The sequence below is a fragment of the Coregonus clupeaformis genome, chromosome 12 (assembly GCF_020615455.1).
Source record: "Coregonus clupeaformis isolate EN_2021a chromosome 12, ASM2061545v1, whole genome shotgun sequence".
NCBI classification, from domain to species: domain Eukaryota; kingdom Metazoa; phylum Chordata; class Actinopteri; order Salmoniformes; family Salmonidae; genus Coregonus; species Coregonus clupeaformis.
This window is the reverse complement of record NC_059203.1, coordinates 54,002,673-54,018,861: the sequence shown is the minus strand read 5'-3', so window position 1 is coordinate 54,018,861 and position 16,189 is coordinate 54,002,673. Positions and strand designations below refer to the sequence as shown.

Here is a 16,189-nt window from a genome sequence, read left to right as displayed (position 1 = left end):
GGCATCTGGAAAAAAGCTTGTCCAGAGAAGACAAGGTGAGCGCTACCATCAGTCCTGTGTCATGCCAACAGTAAAGCATCCTGAGACCATTCATGTGTGGGGTTGCTTCTCAGCCAAGGGAGTGGGCTCACTCACAATTTTGCCTAAGAACACAGCCATGAATAAAGAATGGTACCAACACATCCTCCGAGAGCAACTTCTCCCAACCATCCAAGAACAGTTTGGTGACGAACAATGCCTTTTCCTGCATGATGGAGCACCTTGCCATAAGGCAAAAGTGATAACTAAGTGGCTCGGGGAACAAAACATCGACATTTTGGGTCCATGACCAGGAAACTCCCCAGACCTTAATCCCATTGAGAACTTGTGGTCAATCCTCAAGAGGCGGGTGGACAAACAAAAACCCAAAAATTCTGACAAACTCCAAGCATTGATTATGCAAGAATGGGCTGCCATCAGTCAGGATGTGGGCCAGAAGTTAATTGACAGCATGCCAGGGCGGATTGCAGAGGTCTTGAAAAAGAAGGGTCAACACTGCAAATATTGACTCTTTGCATAAACTTAATGTAATTGTCAATAAAAGCCTTTGACACTTATGGAATGCTTGTAATTGTAGTTCAGTATACCATAATAACATCTGACAAAAATATCTAAAAACACTGAAGCAGCAAACTTTGTGAAGACCAATACTTGTGTCATTCTCAAAACTTTTGACCACGACTGTAGTCTGGGCCTGCTCCCCCCACGATCTGCACCGGGACTGCCTCTCCATCAATGAAGACAAGTCAGGCTTCGTTGATTGGGGCCACGTACACATCCCAGTCCATTTCTTTGAGCCCAATATTGAACCTCACCTTGAGCCCACTGATGGCTGACATCTCTTTTCCTGACTCTGCATTGCAAAGGCTGGCTTTGGAGAGACATGCATTGCTTTGGATGGGGAGCAGCTTGCAGGTTTTCTTCGAGATGAAGGTGGCTACTGCACCAATGTCCACGATGGCGTTTATAGTGACCCAATTTACAGTTGAAGTTGGAAGTTTACATACACTTAGGTTGGAGTCATTAAAACTCGTTTTTAAACCACTCCACACATTTCTTGTTAACAAACTATAGTTTTGGCAAGTCGGTTAGGACATCTACTTTGTGCAATTTCCAACAATTGTTTACAGACAGATTATTTCACTTATAATTCGCTGTATCACAATTCCAGTGGGTCAGAAGTTTACATACACTAAATTGACTGTGCCTTTAAACAGCTTGGAAAATTCCAGAAAATGATGTCATGGCTTTAGAAGCTTCTGATAGGCTAATTGACATCATTTGAGTCCATTTGAGGTGTACCTGTGGATGTATTTCAAGGCCTACCATCAAACTCAGTGCCTCTTTGCTTGACATCATGGGAAAATCAAAAGAAATCAGCCAAGACCTCAGAAAAAAAATGGTAGACCTCCACAAGTCTGGTTCATCCTTGGGAGCAATTTCCAAATGCATGAAGGTAACATGTTCATCTGTACAAACAATATTACGCAAGTATAAACACCCTGGGACCACGCGGCCGTCATACCGCTCAGGAAGGAGATGCGTTCTGTCTCCTAGAGATGAACGTACTTTGGTGCGAAAAGTGCAAATCAATCTCAGAACAACAGCAAAGGACCTTGTGAAGATGCTGGAGGAAACAGGTACAAAAGTATCTATATCCACAGTAAAACAAGTCCTATATCGACATAACCTGAAAGGCCGCTCAGCAAGGAAGAAGCCACTGCTCCAAAACCGCCATAAAAAAGCCAGACTACGGTTTGCAACTGCACATGTGGACAAAGATCGTACTTTTTGGAGAAATGTCCTCTGGTCTGATGAAACAAAAATAGAACTGTTTGGCCGTAATGACCATCTTTATGTTTGGAGGAAAAAGGGGGTGCTTGCAAGCCGAAGAACACCATCACAACCGTGAAGCACGGGGTTGGCAGCATCATGCTGTGGGGGTGCTTTGCTGCAGGAGGGACTGGTGCACTTCACAAAATAGATGGCATTATGAGGAAGGAAAATTATGTGGATATATTGAAGCAACATCTCAAGACATCAGTCAGGAAGTTAAAGCTTGGTCGCAAATGGGTCTTCCAAATGGACAACGACCCCAAGCATACTTCCAAAGTTGTGGCAAAATGGCTTAAGGACAACAAAGTAAAGGTATTGGAGTGGCCATCACAATGCCCTGACCTCAATCCTATAGAAAATGTGTGGGCAGAACTGAAAAAGCGTGTGCGAGCAAGGAGGCCTATAGACCTGACTCAGTTACACCAGCTCTGTCAGGAGGAATGGGCCAAAATTCACCCAACTTCACCCAGCTTGTGGAAGGCTACCCGAAGCGTTTGACCCAAGTTAAACAATTTAAAGGCAATGCTACCAAATACTAACTGAGTGTATGTAAACTTCTGACCCGCTGGGAATGTGATGAAAGAAATAAAAGCTTAAATAAATCATTCTCTCTATTATTATTCTGACATTTCACATTCTTAAAATAAAGTGGTGATCCTAACTGACCAAAGACGGGAATTTTTACCAGGATTAAATGTCAGGAATTGTGAAAAACTGAGTTTAAATGTATTTGGCTAAGGTGTATGTAAACTTCCGACTTCAACTGTACTTAGACTGGGATCTGAAGGCTTGGGCCATGGCTAGCAGCTCACCCTAGACTTGGGACTTGTTCATGGTGGTGAGGTCTGGAGTTGGGTGGCTGTCTGGAGTTCTGGATGGATTGGGGCTAGGAGACCTTGAGCATTGTCTTCTGAAATGCCCCTCCTCCCCACACTGGAAGCAGGTGGCATTGGCATCTTTTTTGGGGCTTGGGGACCGGACATGTAGACAGCTCTGGGTAGCTGTTGGGGCCGGACATGACAAACTTAGGGGGTGCAGGTTGTTGTTTGAGGCTTCTCAGGTCCACCCGCAGCTGTTTCATTTATTCCAGTAGAGACTCAAACTTAGGATCAAACTGTTCCTGTGTGACATATGTGTGCCCTTGAACCCTGTATGTCACTGGTTGTTCTTCTGAGTTGGACCACGATAGGCATTAAGCCCTGTGCCTTGAGTCGCTGTCACGGCCAACAGTTGCCTTGAAGTTGTGCTCATGCACCTCCACAAGTTGCTGCGCTTGAGCCAGGGTCCCAGGGTCACGGTTTATCACCTCGTATGCCACCTTTTGGTTTTTAAGTCCTTTAAGGAAAGCGTCAGTGGCAAGCTGAACCTGAAGCACCAAGCCAACCTCAGGATAGGCAAGAGAAACCAGGCGGTTGACCTCCTCCGCAAACTCAGCAGATGTTTCCATCCCCTGCCTAAACTCCCCCAGCTTCCTCCTCAGAGTCGTTGGTGGTTCCTTCTGACCAAACCTGGTCAGCAGGTGTGCGACCAGCTGGTCGTAGTCCTCCCTAACGTACTCTGGGAGGGAGCACACAAAACGGATGGCATGACCACTCAGCCTGTCATGTTTCTCTTCTGAGTTCCAGTAGTATTTCCGTGCTAGACGTTCAAAATGAATTATGAACGACCCCCAATCCTCCTTCCCCTCGAACGTAGCCAGCTTGGTCTTCGAACCATCACCTTCATAGAAGCGGCCCTCCCTATTGAAGTCAGTACTCATGGGGTGCACGGGCCTGCGCCTCTCCTCTGTGTTTCCTTCCCCTACCTGCTGACTGGCCACGGAAGATCTGGATGTGGGCCTATGGGCACTTTCAGGGACGTGTCCAGCTATGTTGTGTTTGAAGGCCATGGGAGGATTCTGTACAAGCCTATAACCGGGATGAGGGGACTTGTGCTGTGGGCATACTGGTCAATGACATGAAGTTCTGCTGCAAAGGGTGATGTGTTTGATGGGGCCCCACTGAGAAAGGGACCAGCTGCAGCACCTTGATAAGTGAGGTTAGGCAGAGCAGACTCACATGAACTTAGGCTCCCCAGCCTCATCTCCATCTTCAGACTCATCCCTCATTCTTAGTTAGAAAATGGACTGAGTTTATGGGTATAAAAATATTGAAAAAGTAGTTGGAGAGGAAAAAAAGTATATATTTCTGATATATTCATGAAAGACTTGGGCTCAATGTCTTAAAAATTAAACAGCACATGCCTTTAAATTGCACAGTGATTATGAAACTGAAAAAATACTGTATATACTGAGCTGGAAAAGGAAAAACAATATCTCACTCTGTATCCTGATGCACTGATTTTTAAGCATTGAGACAATTGAGGCATGGATTGTGTATGTGTGCCATTCAAAAGAATGGGCAAGACAAAATATTTAAGTGCCTTTGAACGGGCTATGGTAGTAGGTGCCAGGCACACCGGTTTGTGTCAAGAACTGCAACTCTGCTGGGTTTTTCACACTCAACAGTTTCCCGTTTGTATCAAGAATGGTCCACCACCCAAAGGACATACAGCCAACTTGACACAACTGTATTTGTATTTGTATTTATTATGGATCCCCATTAGCTGCTGCCAAGGCTGCCAAGGCAGCAGCTACTCTTCCTGGGGTCCAGCAAAATTAAGGTAGTTATACATTTTAAAAACATTACAATACATCCATAACAGATTTCACAACAGATTAAGTGTGTGCCCTCAGGCCTCTACTCTACTACCGCATATCTATAACACAAAATCCATGTGTACATGTGTGTATAGTGCGTATGTTATCGTGTGTTTGTATGCATGTGTCTATGTAGGAAGCATTGGAGTCAACATGGGCCAGGTTCCCTGTGGAACACTTTCGACACCTTGTAGAGTCCATGCCCTGATGAATTGAGGCTGTTCTGATGGCAAAAGGGGGGGATGCAACTCAATATTAGGAAGGTGTTCTTAATGTTTTGTACACTCAGTGTATACTGTTTAAAAATTACACTTAACCCTACAGCCCTACCATCATACACCCTAAGTCACTACACTAACTCACTAACATAGAGTAAGTACACACACTAATGCAATAACAGGATAACACAGGTAAATCCAATCACTCAACACATGATAGCATGAAATAATTTCATGCTATTCTACACATTTTGCCATGAGGCTGAGAGAAAGGTTTGCAGTTTTAAAGCTAATTTCCTATCATTCTAAACATTTTGCCATGCGTCCTACGCCACTGCACACACACACACACACACACACACACACACACACACACACACACACACACACACACAGAAAGGCTAGATTAGGCCTAGCTGAAGGCTGTTTGTGTAGATGGAATGAATTAAATTACTCTACCAGGTCTTAAAGGGTACTGCCTAGTTAAACCTTGGGTACGATGTTGTGGTGTGTGTGTTTGTACGTGTGTGTGTACGTATGTGCGTGTGTTCAGCAGTGTGCTTGAATTCCAACTACAGCAATCACTGCTATTACTCTAAGTCAGTTTCCTCCTAGGTCTGAGGTCTCCATCATATTCCGCATAATATCATTTTTCTCTTCGTTCTCCTGAACTGCACAAAACTGGGTGCTACACATCAGCAAGTTCCCCCATACAATACAAATCACTATTAGTTCAAGTGAAAGGAGCTTCACAATCGAGATTAGTTGCTTAGCCCGTCAAATACAGAACGTTTTAATTCAAGGCAGGATTTCAGTTATAACAAGTCAGAGCCTTGTAAATGGGTAATTCTTGAAATGTGGTGGCAAATAGTTACACATAATACATGTTTTGTTTATATTGAACTGTTTATCAATGATAAAACATAATAGAAGTCATTTACAGTATACTACAAAACTGTATGTCTATGCATTGTTTAAAGTAATTAGGGCAAGCAAATTGGCTTGTCCCAGGAGTGATGATTAGAGTTCTCGTGACATGTTTTTGTAATTTAGATATATCTATCTATTCTTTTCAATGCAAGAAAGTAAACAAAATTATTTAATATATTATATAGATCCATTTAAACAAAGAGGGCTATTAAAATACCTTGTTTTAATAAATATATGTTTTATCAGCCAGTATTAAAATCAGCCAGTATAAATATTTGTCAGCCAGTATTAAATATTTGTCCAGGTCCCCAGTATGTCGGGAGATGCCTTCAATACTGTCCACTAGGGGCAACATGAGCGCTTATTGCCATGTAGTAGACTCGCCGCTTGCTAGGATGTTGTGGATGGGAACAGAGGAGTGGCTTAAACCGCGAGCTACAGCTCCGAGGATCGCGGGTTCAATCCCAGTGCTAGGCGCTCATTTACATTTTTTCTGTTTGAACCCTATCCCAAACCTTAAAGACATGCTCTGGAACTTTGGTGAATACAAAGTATTTTTGAAACCTCCCGCTTTGGGCTGGATGTGTCAATGTGTAGTTCATACATGATCAGAATTACTATCTTACCTCAATTAGCCACGAAATCCCTCGTTTTTTGTTTTGTTTTGCCATTATCCCTAAATATTCCCCCATGTGGGCCTGCCCCCTAGCAATTCGATTTCTAGCCAAGAGCTTCAGACCCTCGCCATTTGAGTGATAGCTAGCAAGATGCACACACAGCAGAGCAAGAGAGAGAACAATGACATGATGCACATATATACACATATATGACATATTACGCAATTTTGAAAAATGAACTATGCCCACATGCCACTGCAATTCAAGAATGACCAAAATATAACAATGGGCTGGGAATGCCTTAAGCAAGCTGAATTATTATCTTTCATAAAGTATTCATGAGCCAGGCCCTCTAAATAGTACTGATGATGTCATTGATGATGTCACCAGCCTGACTTGTTGAGTGGTTGCAGTGATATCATGATGTCCCGGACATCTGAGTGGTGATGTATTGGCTCTATTGATGGCTTCATCTGGCCCTGATTTCAGAGTACTCTCAAATTACTCATTGCTGTCTGTCCCCCAGCTCTATCACAATCAATACCCTCACACTGTGTGTGTGTGTGTGTGTGTGTGTGTGTGTGTGTGTGTGTGTGTGTGTGTGTGTGTGTGTGTGTGTGTGTGTGTGTGTGTGTGTGTGTGTGTGTGTGTGTGTGTGTGGGTGTGTGTGGGTGTGTGTGGGTGTGTGCCTGCGTGTATAGAGGCCAGAGAAGGTTGACGCTGACTGCTGACCTTTCGCCCATACGTCCGTGCCTCAGAGAGCAGAAAATCACCACTACTCATATCATGGTTGAGGAGTGACCGCCACTACAGGTCTCAGGGCTAAGGCTAAGACGACTAATAGTAAGCTGTCAGCAACAAGCAGACCCCTTCGACATGAGGCACAGAGGAATGTGTCTTATCGTCTCTGTGAGACAGTGTATCTTTACCAAGGAACAAGGGCTTTTACATTGTGTCAACTAAAGACACAAACAGAAGCTACTGCCAAACTATCAAAGACTCTCAAAGTCTCCTCAGCCTAAAACAAAAGTATTTTCTCAAGAACAGATGTCTTCTCGCTCTCCCTTCCACAGTGTTGTATCTCTCTCCTACCTCATGAAAAAGTACTACTGAATTACTACACAAAACATATTTGTGCAGTAGTGACTATGTAGAGACTTGTAGGGATTGTGTAGTGCACTACTCAGGATACACAAATATAGTTTTGTGCTCAGTAGGAAAACAGTAGTGTTTCCAGTAGTAATCAGGTAGAGATTTTAACTACTTGATGTTGGTTGTAAATAAGTAGTAAAAACACTACAGCTTTACTACACACAGGCTTGTCAATAGTAATCAGGTATTGATTTTAATACTTGATGTTGGTAGTAAATAAGTAGTCACTACAGCAGAAGAAGACAAAACAGGAAGTAGATAGTTGTTGTTAGCTAGCTACTGTTTTTGACAATACCGAATGAAATCATCTTCCGTCGTTTGTCATCCTCTCTTCCATAGCCCTTTTGCTGGCACCATCTGTAAGCTTAACTTTCCTTTATGTTTTCCGAATACTATCATGTCGTTGTTAACCTGTTTAAATAACTTTTTATCAGATCAAAAAGATTGCTAACCAAAACAGTCTAGTGTTTAGCCTAGCTGTTTGCTATCCCCATTGAAATGTAGCTATGTAGCCTATGTTTTTGTCATGCTAGCTAATAAGTATGTGTGTTTGTATGCAAATGTACAGTATGTTCATATTGGTATACTTATCTATTCTACTTACCTATTTTGACCTGTTACCAAGGAGGCCCTCGACATAAGACTGGAGGCCATTTTTGGTAAGATTAACATTGTTTATCAAATGTTTTTCTGTGTATGTGACCTCTGTTAGCAGATGATTGATAATGGCTTATAATTGGTTGTCTCTTGTGCTTGTCTTTGTTTTCTAAAAAGTTATGTGGTGGAGAAATGTGGCTGCAACAAAAAAGAGGATCTGAATATTTACTGAACAAAATATAAACGCAACATGTAAAGTGTTGGTCCAATGTTTCATGAGCTGAAATAAAAGATCCCATGGGTGCTGAGTAGTATTTTTGTCTGTAATAAAGCCCTTTTTGGGGGAAGAACTCATTCTGATTGGCTGGGCCTGGCTCCCCAGTGGGTGGGCCTCGCTGCCAAGTGGGTGGGCCTATGCCCTCCAAGGCACCCCTGCCCAGTCATGTGAAATCCATAGATTAGGGCCTAATTTATTTATTTAAATTGACTGATTTCCTTATAAGAACTGGAACTACAGTAAGTAATATCTTTGAAATTGTTGCATGTTGCGTTTATATTTTTGTTCAGTATAGTTAAGTCAAAGCTGAATGAAGACAAGGCCACAAAGGGATTAACACAAGTGTAAATATGTAATTTAATATGTAATTAATTTCATTTAAAAAATGCATTTACATTTGTATAAGCTTACTATTTATTTTTTGATGATATAACTACAATTCGAAACTTGAGGAAATAACATGTGCACTAGTCTAGTCCTTCAGACGTCATGGCAGTGTAATTTATATTATTTTATTTAACCTTTATTTTATGGTAATGTAACGACATGATACATACATAGTCCTGATAAAGGCAGTTCTCTTTATAGAGTTATTAATAGTTGTCTGTCTGTCTCCCTCTGCCCTGCTGACAGTCTGCTGCCACAGAGCTTCCACACAACACACTGATGAAGGTCTGAAAAAAAAGGGAGGTTCTATGTTGATTAGGTGATGCATAATTGCGATAGTCCCAGTCGGTATTTGATAGAACATCGCGGCCACACCCACCTGTGGGGAAAACAACCTGTGGTTACCTAGGTTACCCCATTGGCTCACAACAAATACTTGACGTTTTTCAAATGCAATTTTCTTGTTGTCTGCTTGTTTTAGTCAATTACAAAACTACATTTAAGAAAAGTACAACATGTCTAATCCTTAAGAGTCTATTAACGCACCCGTGCGTCAATCTAAGGGTGTGTTCGTAAATTCACTCTGGCTATCTACTCCGATTTCAGAGCACTCTAGTCTGAGTGTGCCAGAGCGCAGAATAACTGGCAACACTTTCCATGACATAAACTGACCAGGTGAATCAAGGTGAAAGCTATTATCCCTTATTGATGTCACTTGTTAAATCCACTTCAATCAGTGTACATGAAGGGGAGGAGACAGGTTAAATAATCATTGTTAAGCCTTGAGACAATTGAGACATGGATTGTGTATGTGTGCCATTCAGAGGGAGAATGGGCAAGACAAAATATTTAAGTGCCTTTGAACGGGGTATGGTAGTAGCTGCCAGTCTCACCGGTTTGAGTGTCAAGAACTGCAACGCTGCTGGGTTTTTCATGCTCAATAGTTTCCCATGTGTATCAAGAATGGTCCCCCACCCAAAGGACATCCAGCCAACTTGACACGTCAAGGAAGTGTTCTTAATATTTTGTACACTCAGTGTAGATGGATATTTTTTTAGGGGTTGATACATTTTTCGTAAGGGAAAATCAAGTCTGAAATGTCAAACTTCAGAAGCCTTTTTAAAGCTCAAATACACTACATGTTTAACATTTCCTGTATTGCATGAAAGTTCTGCAACAGGGTGATCAAATTAAGATTCTACATCTGTACACACTCACACACACACCTTTTTCGTAAGGGAAAATCAAGTCTGAAATGTCAAACTTCAGAAGCCTTTTTAAAGCTCAAATACACTACATGTTTAACATTTCCTGTATTGCATGAAAGTTCTGCAACAGGGTGATCAAATTAAGATTCTACATCTGTACACACTCACACACACACCTTTACGCTCTCTGTTTCTTTCTCAGTGATTCCATCTTCACTCTCAGAGTGAGACAGTGTCTTTAATTAGCTATTAAACAGCTAGCTTTAGCCTAGTGTCTCTGGAGAAACAAGCTGGCAATTATCTAAAATCACCTCATCAGACTGCCTCAGAACAGCCAGACAGATCAGAATACAGAGTCTACCAGACCAGCAGGCAGAGGTCTCAAACTCAGAGGAAAAACACCAGAACAAGACAAAGAGACAATTAGCGGAAATAAATCCTTATTTTCAAACATTGTTATTGTACAAGAGTGCCAGAGATGAAGATGTGTCACTGCAAAGATCATTGTCGACAATTTGTCGCCTCAGAATTCATTAGAAGTCGCTGAACAAGACTAGAAAGATAGAAGGCTAGAAGCTCTGACTATCAACAACTATGTGTCTGGATTTAGAGGAAAAACACCTCAGCGGAATAAGACATTTTTCTCATGGTAGAAGACATTAGGCGGATGGTTTCTGTGAAAACACTGTAGCTTTCAGGAATAAATGACTGAGTGATTGTCCTACTGGAGTAAAGTGGACCCCATGTGAGGGTTTTGTGAATTTAGATGCCTGATGTTATCAGCAGCACATCTGATCTGCTGTCTCTTCCAGGGCCTCAGAGGAGCACATGACACACAGCAGCAGTAGGGGGGAGGGGGGTTAGCACACCATGATCTTTGTGCCTGTGTCATTTTCTCACTCATCAATATTCACGATTCATTCATGATTATCCATAATCATGGTAGCATCCACATTAACGCAGAGGTGTTCAGAAACATATTATTTTCTTATTAACAATCAAAGTTACTCCAAAATGAAACAATTTACCATTCACTTCTGTTGGGCACAACATAATCTGAAACACAGCCAAAACAAACTGAAAATGCATCCAACAACTTTGTAGAGTCACAAGCTTGATGTAGTCATTGCGTGCTAGGAATATGGGAACTAATACAACAAAACCTTTGACTACTTTAATACATAAGTGAATCTGTCCAAATACCTATGACACCTTCAAATGTGGGGACTAGATACAAAGTGCTTTCATTTGCAAACGGTAAAACAGATATGTATGAAAGATACAGAGAGAAAGAGATACAGAGAACGTGAGAGATACATAATGAGAGATGCAGAGTGAGAGATGGAAAAAAAGAGAGACAGCAGCTGCAGTTGTACTTACAGGAGAGAAGAGGTCGTCCGCGAAGGGAAACAGAAGCCTCTCTCCTTCTGTTTACGGTGTCCAGAGATTTCCCAGGTGTGTGTGTGTGTGTGTGTGAAAGTGTAATTCTGTGTTTTAGACAGATAATCCAGAGCTGCAGGACTGTTATTCTGATGGAAGCAGGCAGAACACAGGCAAGAGAGAGAAATAGAGAGAGCGTAGTAGCGAGAGACAACCACTCCAGTCTTCCCCTCTGACAGCGCAGGACTCAGCCACTCCGTCTGCCTGCATGCGATGCTCTGCTGCCTGAAAAGTAATAAACTGCCTGAAAAGTAATAAACGGAAGAAAAAAAAACGAAATCCGAGATTAGGAGAAGAGAGGGAACGCTACAGAAGGTTGTTATATTCAACCTCTCTCTCCGCCCCCCTACCGCTTTCACCCCGCCCTCATTGTTATAGCAACGGCCAATCATAGCTCAGCATCGCACAAGCGTTCCTCAGCCAGCAGTGTTGACATGATTCTCACTTTAACCAGCTAATGCAGTATGCCTGCTAGTCTTTGTGTTTGAGCAGTGTTGACATGATTCTCACTTTAACCAGCTAATGCAGTATGCCTGCTAGTCTTTGTGTGTGTGTGTGTGTGTGTGTGTGTGTGTGTGTGTGTGTGTGTGTTTGTGTGTTTGTGTGTGTGTGTGTGTGTGTGTGTGTGTGTGTGTGTGTGTGTGTGTGTGTGTGTGTGTGTGTGTGTGTGTGTGTGTGTGTGTGTGTGTGTGTGTGTGTGTGTGTGACAGAAGATAACTGTTTGAACTAGTGACTGGTGATGTTTGAAATGGTGATAGTGGTAATGATATAACATATATTAGTGACGTGTTATGTCATTGTTATTACAGTGATTATGTGTTAGCCTTACAGGGGAGGATTCAAGTAAATGATACAGTTAAAAAACAGTTTGTCCAGAGGAGGACAGACATTTTTTGGAAACAGGTTGTAGCAACTGAACAGCAGTTATGAGAGCAACCCATGCACCTATTAGTCTTCTAAACCCAACCCTAGGCAAAATCAGTGACTACCCAGCAAACCGGGAACATTTCCAGAACATTAGCTAAGATTCCCATTAAGTTCTAGTTGGGGTATTATCTTGAGAGAATGTTTTTGACAAAGTTTATTTATTTATCAAACATGTTTTAGATGAAATATCCTTGGAATGTTCTCCTAACATTCACTAAAATGTTGTGCACAACATCTGTAACAACCACCAAAGAACATTCCCTAAAGGTTTGTATGTTTGTATAAAACATGTGCCTGATGTTGCAAGAACGTTCCTGTAACACATTTAATCTGTTCTTTTATGGTTCCCATAATGTTTCATTAGGTTGTGGGAACAGTCTGGTGGGAACATTGTGGGGACATCACAAAATATATGTTCCCAAAACACAAAAACTGTCCAGTTGTGCAGATGATTCTGCAATGTTTCTTTTAGAGTGCAGAAAAACATTCACCTGATGTTACAAAAACGTCCCCAAAACACATTTTGTCTGTTCTTTAAAGGTTCCCAGAATGTTTTATTAGGTTGTGGTAACATTGTGGGGACATGACAAGAGATACAAGAGATACATTCCCAAAATGCTAAAACTGTCCAGTTGTGCTGACATTCAGATAATTTCACGGTAAGATCTACACCTGTTGTATTCGGCGCATTTGACAAAATATTTTTGATTTGATTTGATTCCTTTGATGTTGCAAGAATGTTGACAAAACAGCCTTTTTCAGTCCTTTAAAGGTTCCCAAAACATGTAAGTACAGTGCATTCGGAAAGTATTCAGAACCCTTGACTTTTTCCACATTTTGTTACGTTACAGCCTTATTCTAAAATGGATTAAATTGTTTTTTTCCCCCCCTCATCAATCTACACACAATACCCCATAATGACAAAGCAAAAACAGGTTTTTAGAAATTTGTGCAAATGTATAAAAATAAAACCCGGAAATATCACATTTATGTAAGTATTCAGATCATTTAATCAGAAGCACCTTTGCCAGCGATTACAGCCTCATGTCTTCTTGGGTATGATGCTACAATTGCTGTGGGGATGTTTTTCAGCGGCAGGGACTGGGAGACTAGTCAGGATCGACTGGGAAAGATGAACGGAGCAAAGTACAGCGAGATCCTTGATGAAAACCTGCTCCAGAGCACTCAGGACCTCAGACTGGGGCGAAGGTTCACCTTCCAATAGGACAACGACCCTAAGCACACAGCCAAGACAACGCAGGAGTGGCTTCGGCACAAGTCTCTGAATGTCCTTGACTGGCCTAGCCAGAGCCCAGACTTGAACCCGATCGAACATCTTTGGAGAGACCTGAAAATAGCTGTGCAGCGACGCTTCCCATCCAACCTGACAGAGCTTGAGAGGATCTGCAGAGAAGAATGGGAGAAACTCCCCAAATACAGGTGTACTTAACTTGTAGCGTCATACGCAAGAAGAATCGAGACTATAATCTGTCACGGTTTTCTAAGCCAGAACCCAGAAGCAGACCAGGACGAGGTGAGTTGAACGAAGGTGAGTATTTATTAACAGATTCAGAAAACGATGCAGAATAATCCAGGGGACAGAGCGGGCGGCGGAGATGAGTTGGTGGAGGTGAAGTGGCAGATCCAATGATGGCTCGGCAGCCGCCGACAACCAGGCAGGAGTTGGGTGAAGGTTCCGGGAGAATGACTGTAGATAGAAACAAACGGAGGTAAGTACACGGCAAGCCAACAAGGTGCAAAACAACAAAACTAACGCTAGTAACTCAGAGGCTGATACGCTGACAAACATACTGTTCATGGCTAACGATCCGGCAGGGAATGGATGTCAGGTCAGAGCTTATGAAGGGTGATGATCAGGACCAGGTGTGCAAATAGCTGATGAGATGCAGGTAATCGGGAGATCTCCCGCCTAGCAACGTTGCCCGGCAACCAGGCAGGGAGCGTTCAAGAACCTTCAGGAAACAGGAGATTCAGAGCAGAAAAACGGCAACACAGGCAGGAACCGACTCAGGACGCAGGGTTCATGACAATAATCACTGCCAAAGGTGCTTCAACAAAGCACTGAGTAAAGGCTCTGAATATTTATGTAAATGTGATATTTCAGTTTTGTATTTTTTATAAAGTAGCAACTTTTTCTAAAAACCTGTTTTTTGCTTTCTCATTATGGGGTATTGTGTTTAGATTGACGAGGGGGAAAAACAATTGAATCCATTTTAGAAAAAGACTGTAACGTAACAAAATGTGAAAAAAGTCAAGGGGTCTAAATAATTTCTGAATGCACTGTATATAATTTTCAAACATTCAGTCACTTGTTGATATTTTGCTAACATTATAAAATAAATCTGAACTAGAGGAGACAATTGCCTGTGCTTAAACGTTTTTTTTTTTAAATTCCAGGTCATCAGTTAACATTGTGTTACTTTCGTCCCACCTGTCTCTCCTATAACTTCTCCCAGGCTAACACCCAAGACTAGGTAGCATGATACTTCAAACCTATGCTGTCATTTAGTCACTAGATGGGTTAAGAAAATTACGTTTGGAAACATAAACAACTAAACACAACTCTACAACCGAACACGTCCGGGTCCATTTCTTTTTTTACTGATAGTGCCTTCAGAGTATTCACACCCCTTTACTTTTCCGACATTGTTGTTCTACAGATATTTTGTCTCTGGCCTATACACAATACCCCATAATGTTAAAGTGGAATTATGTTTTTCAGATTTTTTACAAATTAATTTTTACAAAAAAGCTGAAATGTCTTGAGTCAATAAGTATTCAACCCCTTTGTTATGGCAAGCCTAAATAAGTTCAGGAATAAAAATGTGCTTGACAAGTCACATAATGTATGTTGCATGAATTCACTCTGTGTGCAATAATAGTGTTTAACATGATATTTTTATGACTATTTCATCTCTGTACCCCACATATACAATTACTGTATATGTTAGGTCCCTCAGTAGAGCAATGCATTTCAAACACAGATTCAACCACAAAGACCAGGGAGGTTTTCCAATGCCTCACAAAGAAGGGCACCTATTGGTAAATGGGTAAAATACAGACATTGACTATCCCTTTGAGCATGGTGAAGTTATTAATTACACTTTGGATGGTGTATCAATACACCCAGTCACTACAAAGATACAGGCCTCCTTCCTAAGTCAGTGGCCGGAGAGGATGGAAACCACATGGATTTCACCATGAGGCCAATGGTGACTTTAAAACAGTTAGAGTTTAATGGCTGTGATAGGAGAAAACTGAGAATGGATCAACAACATTGTGGTTACTCCACAATACTAAGCTCATTGACAGAGTGAAAAGAAGGAAGCCTGTACAGAATACAAACATTCCAAAACATGCATCCTGTTTGCAACAAGGAACTAAAGCAGTAATGCAAAACAATTCACTTTTTATTTTACCCCTTTTTCATGGTAACCAATTGGTAGTTACAGTCTTGTCCCATCGCTGCAACTCCTGTACGGACTCGGGAGAGAGCTGTGCATCCTCCGAATCACAACCCAGCCGAGCCGCTTCTTGACACAATGTCTGCTCGGAGGAAACTGGCGACTGTGTCAATGTGCACTGCACCTGGCCTGCCACATGAGTCACTAGTGCGCCGGCCAAACCCTCCCCTAAGATGAAAGATGCTGGGCCAATTGTTCTTTGCCAGCTGCGACAGAGCCTGGACTCAAACCAGGATCTCTAGTGGCACAGCTATCACTGTGATGCAGTGCCTTAGACCACTGTGCCACTCAGGAGGCCCTGCAATTCATTTTTTGTCCTGAATACAAAGTGTTATGTTTGGGGCAAATTCAATACAACACATTACTGAGTACCACTCT

At 42.0% G+C, this 16,189-nt stretch overlaps 1 protein-coding gene across 1 annotated transcript in view; it reads right to left on the bottom strand.

Annotated features, from left to right (window-relative positions):
• The window catches only part of LOC121577675 (cyclin-dependent kinase 18), a 48,316-nt gene extending 36,593 nt beyond the window's left edge, over positions 1 to 11,723 (bottom strand). Inside the window, exon 1 of the mRNA XM_041891445.2 lies at positions 11,340 to 11,723. The gene's annotated coding sequence lies outside the window, so the exon portion shown is untranslated. The remainder of the gene's footprint in view (positions 1 to 11,339) is intronic.
• Between the last annotated feature and the right edge of the window lie 4,466 nt (positions 11,724 to 16,189).